This window comes from Parasteatoda tepidariorum, chromosome 5 (genome assembly GCF_043381705.1).
Source record: "Parasteatoda tepidariorum isolate YZ-2023 chromosome 5, CAS_Ptep_4.0, whole genome shotgun sequence".
In the NCBI taxonomy this organism is placed as follows: Eukaryota; Metazoa; Arthropoda; class Arachnida; order Araneae; family Theridiidae; genus Parasteatoda; species Parasteatoda tepidariorum.
The window spans coordinates 72,889,681-72,898,680 of record NC_092208.1 but is presented as its reverse complement, the minus strand read 5'-3'; the positions used below and the strand labels follow the sequence as shown (position 1 = coordinate 72,898,680).

At 28.1% G+C, this 9,000-nt stretch overlaps 1 protein-coding gene across 1 annotated transcript in view; it reads right to left on the bottom strand.

The window, feature by feature from the left end:
• Positions 1–324: 324 nt before the first annotated feature.
• LOC107453863 (zinc finger protein klumpfuss) overlaps positions 325–9,000 on the bottom strand; it is a gene marked incomplete in the record, with an annotated part of 39,502 nt that continues 30,826 nt past the window's right edge. The window contains 1 exon segment of the mRNA XM_071180606.1: positions 325–2,485.

Below are 9,000 nucleotides of genomic sequence, written 5' to 3'. Positions count from 1 at the left end.
TATATATAGTTATTCGTGTTCTGCTTCTAATCTAATGAATCAATCCACTCAGTTAATTCAAATAAATCCATTCGAATGAAGTGATTTGAATTATCAAAAATTTATTTTAGGAGAAATATTTATCTTTTCTTGCATTCGGTAAATCATTAATAAAGTGGCAATAATTCAAATAAGGTTTTCAGGAAACTAAAAATAATTCGTACAAACTCAAATATAGATTCTTTTAAAATAAATGAATCAGTCAACTTATAGTTGATTCAAATAAATCTATTCAAATAAACAAAAAATTATTATAAGTAAAAAAAAACTAAAAAAAAAAAAAAATTTCTTCTTTAATCCTATATCTTTTGCAGTCAGTAAACTATAAATAAAATAGTTATAAATTAAACTAAAATTTTCACGAAACTAAAATTTGTAGTGCAGATAGTTGAGCAAATATCAGGGATAGTTTACAACAGCATGTGCAATAGTTATAAGCATTTTAAACACAGCCACATTCAAAATATAAAGATAAATGTGGCACTGCAAATGGCTAAAATTTCAACAATGTCAAAATACAATGGCATCTTTACAAAACAGTAAAAGAGGGTACAGTGTGATGATTGGCAATTAAGATCTTGATTTGGCACAAAAATAGATATATTTTTATCTTTAGGTATTATAAGATATCCAGACCACAACATTTCCTTAAACTCTTTTTCCATATAAATAACGATTTAAAAAATAGTTTAAGCACTTAAAAGGTTTTCAATTTTGTGTTACTCACACTATGGCTAAACAAAATTCATTCGTGGAAATACAATGAAAACTAATTTCAAATATGAAATTCATTCGCTAAAACAAAAATTGATAAAATTATCTATATACAATTCAATGTACAGTTAAATAAACTATTCAGCTTTATCACATTTTTAAACTTTTCTTTTATATTGCAGAAATAACCAGTCAGTGGGTATTTTTTAAATCGTGATTTCAAATACCATAATAAAAATGTGAAGAGCATAGTGAATTAACATGTTAAATGAGATTATAAAATATTTGGAACAGTGAAAATTATTCCGGCAAGCTTTTCAACGAGGAAATTTTCAATTAACATTTTGCTGATGTTAATATATATTGTGAATCAGATTTTCTGAAAAAACACGTTCTTGCACATAGTGAATAAACATGTTAAATGATATTGTTATATGTTTACAGTAAAAACTATTCTGGCAAGCTTTTCAACAAGGAAATTTTTAATTAACATTTTGCTGATGTTTCTATATATTGTGAATCAGATTGTTTAAAAAAACACGTTATTGCATTAAGTGGTTTTTAACATAGTGAATAAACATGTTAAATGAGATTATAAAATGCTTGAAGCAGTTAAAACTATTCTGGCAAGCTTTTCAACAAGGGATTTTTTAATCAACATTTTACTAATGTTTCTACATATTATGAATCAGATTTTCTGAAAAAACACGTTCTTGCACTAAATTTCCGCAATATGTTTTTGCACTAATTTCATTTGACATGTTCTTACAAAAGTTTACTTAACATGTTCTTACACTAAGCTCTCGATTTCATTTTTCACATAACATCTTCAAGTATTTGTCATTTGAAAAAATATGTGATTTTTTTAACGGGAGAGGCATTCAACAAGGAAGTGTTATTATGCATTTGATATGCATTAAATATGCATATTATTTGCATTAAGGATGAATTTGACACAGTTAGGTATGGCAATCTGTAAAGAAGATGGCCAATTGACCAATAAAGTAGTAAGGCTATCAAAAACTATACTCATTTTCAGTTTGCTATAGTTAAACTTACAGAAATAAAAACGCATAAGTAATATTAATTTGTTTTAAATTATAACGATAGCAATAATTTACTAAATTCATTAAAGTATAATTTATGAAATAGACGGCAAAATTTGTGTTTGATTAATTAGTTATAAATTTAAAATCCTTTAAATAAAACTAATTAATCCATATAGTTCTTAGTCCAAATTTTAGCGAAATATATTTAAATATAAGGCTAATGAAGTAAGAAAAAAAATTTAGCCTCAATTAAATTAAAATTTTAAAATGAGTTATTTTTGATAACACTTTTTCAACAACAGCAAATGTTTAGAAAATATAATTTAGTAAGGAATAATTACTATGGGCTCTTAAAACAATTTTTAAGGATTGCATTTCTTTTTTAAATAACTGCAATAAAATTTATACAAAATTTATATGACGATTTGCATAACATTTCAAATATTCTTCCACCATTTCTATTTTTCATCTATAAAAACTTCAGTAAAACTGTTCATATAATAATATATATATATATTAGTATCACGATTTCGCTTATAACAGTTTTATATTTTCTTCATATCTTTTTCATTCAAAAGTCCTAAGAAAATATTTTCCTTTCATATCTCCACATAGTCTAAAAATAATCACTCCAGTCAACAAAGTCCGCGCTTCACATTATTTATTAATATTTCACCTATTTCCTGGAAAGGAAAAAAGAAAAATAAATCAATAAAATTATTAGAATAAATATTAAAATACGAGCACAATTTTTTTACAGTAAGATAGCAGCAATGTAGAATAATAATTATAATAAACTTTTTATATGGTTAACAACATTCTATTTTTAAGGATTTAACAAGCATTCCACTAGATGGCGCTGCTATATTGACACTAAGGTTTTTAACTGGTTCAAGAACATAATATTTGGGGATAGATTATTGAAGTTTCGCTTTGTCGTTCACACAAATGAGAAGAGCAATTGATTTCCAACTAATAAATTAATCAAAATATCTTAAAAAAGTGATTTAAAAAAAATCAAAATAGTGTTACTGTGCAGGTAAAACGGTGAAAATCGGACGCAGAGTTATAAATAATTCTAAAACATATACAATGAATAAACTAAAAATTCAATAACAAAACCTTGGAATGAATTTGTTAAGAAATAGAATACTACTATCAGAATAAAAAGCATCCCCCCCCCTTACAAGGCGCAATTTGAGCTAGATTATCAATTAAAGCAATCGTTGTAGTTAATATAGCTTGCGCTTCTAATCGAAAATTTCAATATCCTCAATTTTTTTTATAAATTAATGAAAATGACAATTTGTTAACTTAATTTATATCTTAATATTATATTAATAATTTATCTAACAACAAAAAATAAAAAAATTAGGCTTTTCATGAAAATTTCGTATTTAAAATTCTTCGAATTTAATTCACAACGAAAAGTTATCAAACATAAACAATAATAAGCGTTAGTCGACGAGTTACAAAAAAATTTTTGAAAATACTATATTGCTCTAAAAATGAAAATAAATAATCTGAAAATAATGATCAATAAATAAATAAAAAAAAGTCTTCTTAGTTTATTTACAATTTCTCGGAACTGGATCTAAAATCCATAAAATCTTCAGAAAATCCGTAGTATGTGGCATTCCTCGAGAAAAACTTCTTGTTTTACATTTGTTTTGCATTCGTTTGTTTTACATTCCAGATGTTGTTGTGATGAAGAAAAAAAAACGAGAAAAAAAACTAACTTTAACTTCAATTAAGAGAATAAACGAACCGCTTCCATTATGACAAGCGGGGCCGACGGAAAACAATGAGAAGTAAGGTGAAGAAAGTATAGATAAGGCAAGTTTAAAAAATCAGACCGACTAGACACATTTAGGAAAGTTAAGTATAGAGAGGAAGAGGATAAAAAAGAGAACGAAAGTTGTTACGGAAATAGAGCTAAATTCTTGATAACAATAGAATACGACTTGTAAGCTAAATTTACTTCTTTCGTTAGCAGATTTTCTTACAAAACACTACTCCCCCGCATTTTTTTTTTTTTTTTTTTTTTTTTTTTTTTTTTTTTTNAACTGCTGTTGAAAAAAATGGTATTGTAATCAAGCTGATAGTGTAAATTCTTTTTTGAAGCGAGGTTTTTTTTTTTTTTTCTTCGTTTTCTTTTTCTAGTACTTGGTCTTGAATCAAATTTTATATGATGAATCCTGGAAATATGGGGCTCAGAGTTAGTCTCAAAAACGTTTTTTGCCTGCTAATAGCATAAAAGGAGTTATATCAGTAAAGAATAACTTTAAAAAAAAAAAAAAAAAAAAAAAAAATTCTTTTATTTACAATACGAAAGAATCTATCATTCCCTTCTTTGTACTCATACGCAAAGCGATTCGAAGATGTTTGCTCCATAAGTTTTCTATCAACGCTTAAAAAATTAAAATAAAACGTTATATGAATAAAATTAAAACAACGTGAAAAATCTCAAATAATTGTCACGTAAAACAAGCCATCCAGCACGCTAACACTTCACGCATTCTAGGTTTTTGCTTTATAGTGCAGAAGCGAGCATATGTCTGTTTTGTCTATGACGTCACTTGTGTTTCAACAAATTATTCATCAATAAATAAGTATGAGGTGTGGATAATTTAATAAAACCATATCCACAATGGAAGCCCATTTCAAATAGTCTTAATTAGGTTTAGAACATAAATAATACAAGGTTAAAAAGTTTAACTTCTTACTGATGAAACGTAAATGGTGAGAAAGATACAGAAAACCAGACAGGATTTGTAAAAACAAAAAAAACTAGAAAAATAAAAATTGGGAAGATGTGCAATTAATAGATCAAAAATCATTTTTTACGTCAACCTTTTAACTGCATCCCCCACCCTCAATGAATGGCAACAGCCAGTCTGTGGGAGAAAATGCTAAGCCTAATTAAATACCCGCCACTTTGCCCATTATTATTTTTTCTTTACCCCTCCTCTAAGAATAGTTCCGAATCAACTATCCATGCTGTGAGGAGACAACAGGTATACCTGGGGTCAAACTAAGGGTCAACGGTAGTCCATCTATTGTGGCGCCATCTGTTAGGCGCAGCAACTCCGCCCGCATATATGTTTGCTTGCCGCTTCCTTGGACGTATTGTGTTGTATGTCCAGTTTTTCCTTGCTCCCTCCCGCCTTTCTTTTTTTTTCACCTGATTACCGACATTCGTGATTTCAAGTGGGGGTCGTTCTATAATTTACAATAATTTTCCAATTCAAAAGATTTATCAAATGCGGCATAGTTTTTATAAAATCTGAGCAAATTTTACGCAAATCTAAGGAGTATAAAATTTCAATTCAGCAATTTAAAACTATTTAACGCAAATATAGTCTTGATATATATGTTTGATTTTATTAAAATTTATTTGCTTGGAAAAAAAAATTGAAAATTTTAAAAAAAGTGAAACAAATATGATTTTAATAAATGAAAATAAAAATGAGAGCAAACGATTTAAAAAAAAAATATTAAAAAAAAGAGGTGCGCATACAAATTCTTCTAAAAAATGAACAATTTTTAAAATTGTTTTCATTTAATTATTAAAAACCGAAATATTCACTTTTGCAAAGATAAACTATTAACTATTAACTTTTTAACTATTGCTATAAAATTTGTTAAATTGATTGTCATCAATAAAAGTTGTATCAATATATTTTGAAAGAGAGGGGTGGGAACTTTAACAAAATAAATGGGGGATTTGTAAATATCTTCTGATTTGTTGCCAGAAAGCAGGAAAGCAAAGAACAAAAAGAGGACTTTTTTAATTCCCCCCCCCGTACTCGGCTTTACGGTTGTAATTCGTTCTAATGAGCGTTTCTCATTATTAAGACTGGCTCCTCGATCAAGATCTGAAACACGTAGATTAATGAAATACATACATTGTATCGTTGCGCGGCTACGTATTTTTTGTTACTCTTCTTTTCCAGAATACTTCGAACAGAAAAAGGATGGTTATAAAACGAGATAATCTATTTTAGATAAAATCGTTTGTTAAAATCCCTTGTAGTTCTTAGTCATTCATCTTAATTCATGTTCTTTCACTTCTTTGTTCTGAATTGACATTAAAAAAAGCTGGGTATAACTTAGAAATTTTTTTTAATGAATGAGTTCAAATTTTGCTGACAAAATATCTTAATTCACATTATCAAAATGAAAAAGGACCTTAATTAATAATAATCATGATCATCAAATTTTAGAATAAGAAAGTAAAATGATTTTTTAGCTGATGAGTTTAAACCATTTAATCAAATCATCACCATTTGTATTATTTTTCTGTCCGATATCACAATTTAAACTAAAATGTTATTATTTGACTTTTTGGTAGAAATTAAAATAATTTATTTAAATTTTTCAGATGGATAGGACAGTAATAACGTGTGAGTAAATTAACGTTTGCAATTGAGAATTTTTAAAAATAAGTTAGAATAACTTTCATGCAAAATCTTCGAAGAATCTTTGAACCACTAAGTTTATACAATAGACAAAATTTGCATTCAATTTTCAATAAAACTTTTGATGTAAAAAAGTTTTACCTACAAGAAAAGTGTCTGTATGTTTCATTTTATAAGGGAAAATATAGATTTAAAAATGGGAAAAAATAATATAAGTTTCTTTCACGAAATACTAGTTTATACCAATCTAAACATTAGTCTAATTACAAATGCTTAAAAAATATGCATGTTTTATCAATAAAAGGGAAGAGTTAAAATTTCAAATCAGCAATAAATTTATGTTTTTGACTGTTTTTTATTGTTATTACATTCCAATGGAACTGTAAAAACGATTTGCTTGTGGCATTTTAACTATTCTTCTTTTATTAATGGAACAAAATTAAAGATTTAAATTAACACTGAGATCAAACTGAGTTCAGTGGCTTTAAAGGAAACTCCATTCTTCAATCTCTTAATTGCGAATGACAACATAGTTAAGAGAACTTAACGAAATGGAAAATCTCTTGAAGTACTCTCTTCGAAACTATAAGGTTACAGCGAAGAAAAATTCATTCTTCACACTCTGGTGGAGACTTCAGATAAAAAAGATGACGATGAAGAGGTGTGGAAAGGATGGGGAAAGTGGAATAGCAAAAAAGACTACTTGGCAAGCCACTACGCGTGCTAACCTCAGCAAATTACTCCCCCAAAACGCAAACAACTTTGCTTGCTTCCAAATACAAGCAAACAAATTCATTGTTCTTTGTATGGGTTTGGCATCGTAATATTTATTTTGCAATTTGAAAACTTCTAAAATAGTTAGATTCCATTTTTATTGCACATGCAAGTTGTTATAAGAACACTATCTCAGCGTCTGGATTTGATGAAAGACAAAAACGTTTCATTTATTTATCATCTAGAAAAATAATTTTTAAAATTAAGTTTTTTTTTCCTTCTATGAGTGTACAATTTGGAAAGAATCCCGATAACAGAACTGAATCTGCAGCACTATCATAATACGTCCAATTTCGCATGCGACCCTAATTCAGTTAAAGATAATTAAAGTAAAAATTCAGCTTGATCTAACAAGCATGAAGAAAAATTTGCAAATATAAGTTCTTAAAATATTGTACATAAAAACTGATAATACATAAAAATGATGCTTAAATTTAAGTTGAATTTTATATAATCATACACATCATAATATATCACAATATATAAATCTCTATAGAGCAAAAAAAAAAAAAAATGTAATCAAGTAAAAGAAAAAATAATCTCGATTTTCGATTTTTTGCAATGTTCTTGCAATTTAACAACTTAATTTTAAAGATGTTTCAAAAAGGAGTCATAGTAGTTTTCTCCAGTTAGTTAGCTTGCTTTTTTATGAAAAAAAGAAGACTTAGAACTATAATCCGCTGCCGTGCTACAAAGGCTTGTGCTACCAGAAAAACAATCATATAAAGCAAAAACTTAAAACCTTACAGCTTTTTACTGTTACAAACTGTGCCAAAATTGAAAAAATTGCCATTTATGAACGTCAACTAGATATTTTAAATATTTTTTTTTAATTGTTGATAAATATATTGTCTCTGATTCTAATCAGTCACAGACTGAGACTTAATATGGAAAAAAAAAAGGCCATGATAAAATATATTTTTGTGCTCATGATATGGTATGAGCTCGAGGAAAACAATTTTCAGCGTATTCTTTTAAGAAGCGCAATCAGAATAATATGAACAAGACAGCATTGTCACAATACTGCTGAATTTTATACAGTTTGTCTGAATGCATGTAGTTCGCTATCAGATGTTCAGAACCAATATTTCTGCATTAATTTGAAATTCTAATGTAAGGTTCTTAATCTGATTGGTTTCGATTTGACGCAAAAAACTATTCTTAAGAAGGGATGGAACACCATTTCGAAATTACCGAAAAATCACGCGTCTGAGCCTGATTTTGGTTGTTCTAGCATTTACATCCCAGATTTAAAAAAAAGCATAAATAGTTTGCTACATGTAATGTATATAATTTAATAAGAATTCATTTAACAAAAACTCATCTTACAATTTTTTTTTTAAAAAAAAAGGAAGCATAACTTAAACTTTGAATTGCTAATGCACACTTTTTGAAAAGAAAACTGTCCGTGAATTAGCATATTCGAATCAGTGCTCATTAATATATTTTTTCTGCCAAAATATGAGACAAAAATCCGTGCTTTACAAAAATAAATTTATAACTTCATAGTTTGCTAACCATGCAGGAAAAATTAGGTTGCTATTTTGTCCTGGAAAAATCATGAGGCGAACAACAGTGGTTTTTTATTTACAAGGTCTGCAACTTCGCATTTTCAACCCCTTATAATCTTTTCATTCTAACAACAAACGCGGGGGTGGTCGGATTACAATGGAAGAAAAACTTTCTCTTTTGAGTTGTCTGAAAGCAGAAGGGGGTGCTGGCAGCACGACTATGAAGGGAGGGGGAGTAACAAAGGAGAAAGAGCAACTGTCTGTAATGTGGCACCAAATACCTAATAAATGGCATACATAAAAGGTAGGTCTTCCTCTTTTTTCGTAGAACCAGCGTAGGTGGGTGAGAAAGATGAAAAAAAGAAGAAAGAAAAAAGAGAAAAAAAAATACAGAACTGGCACAACCCCGTCAAGTATTTAAGAATAGTACCATGTCCGAAAATACGATGTCAGAGGTCATAGCAAAGAAAGTTTTGTGCTATATTTTTTTCT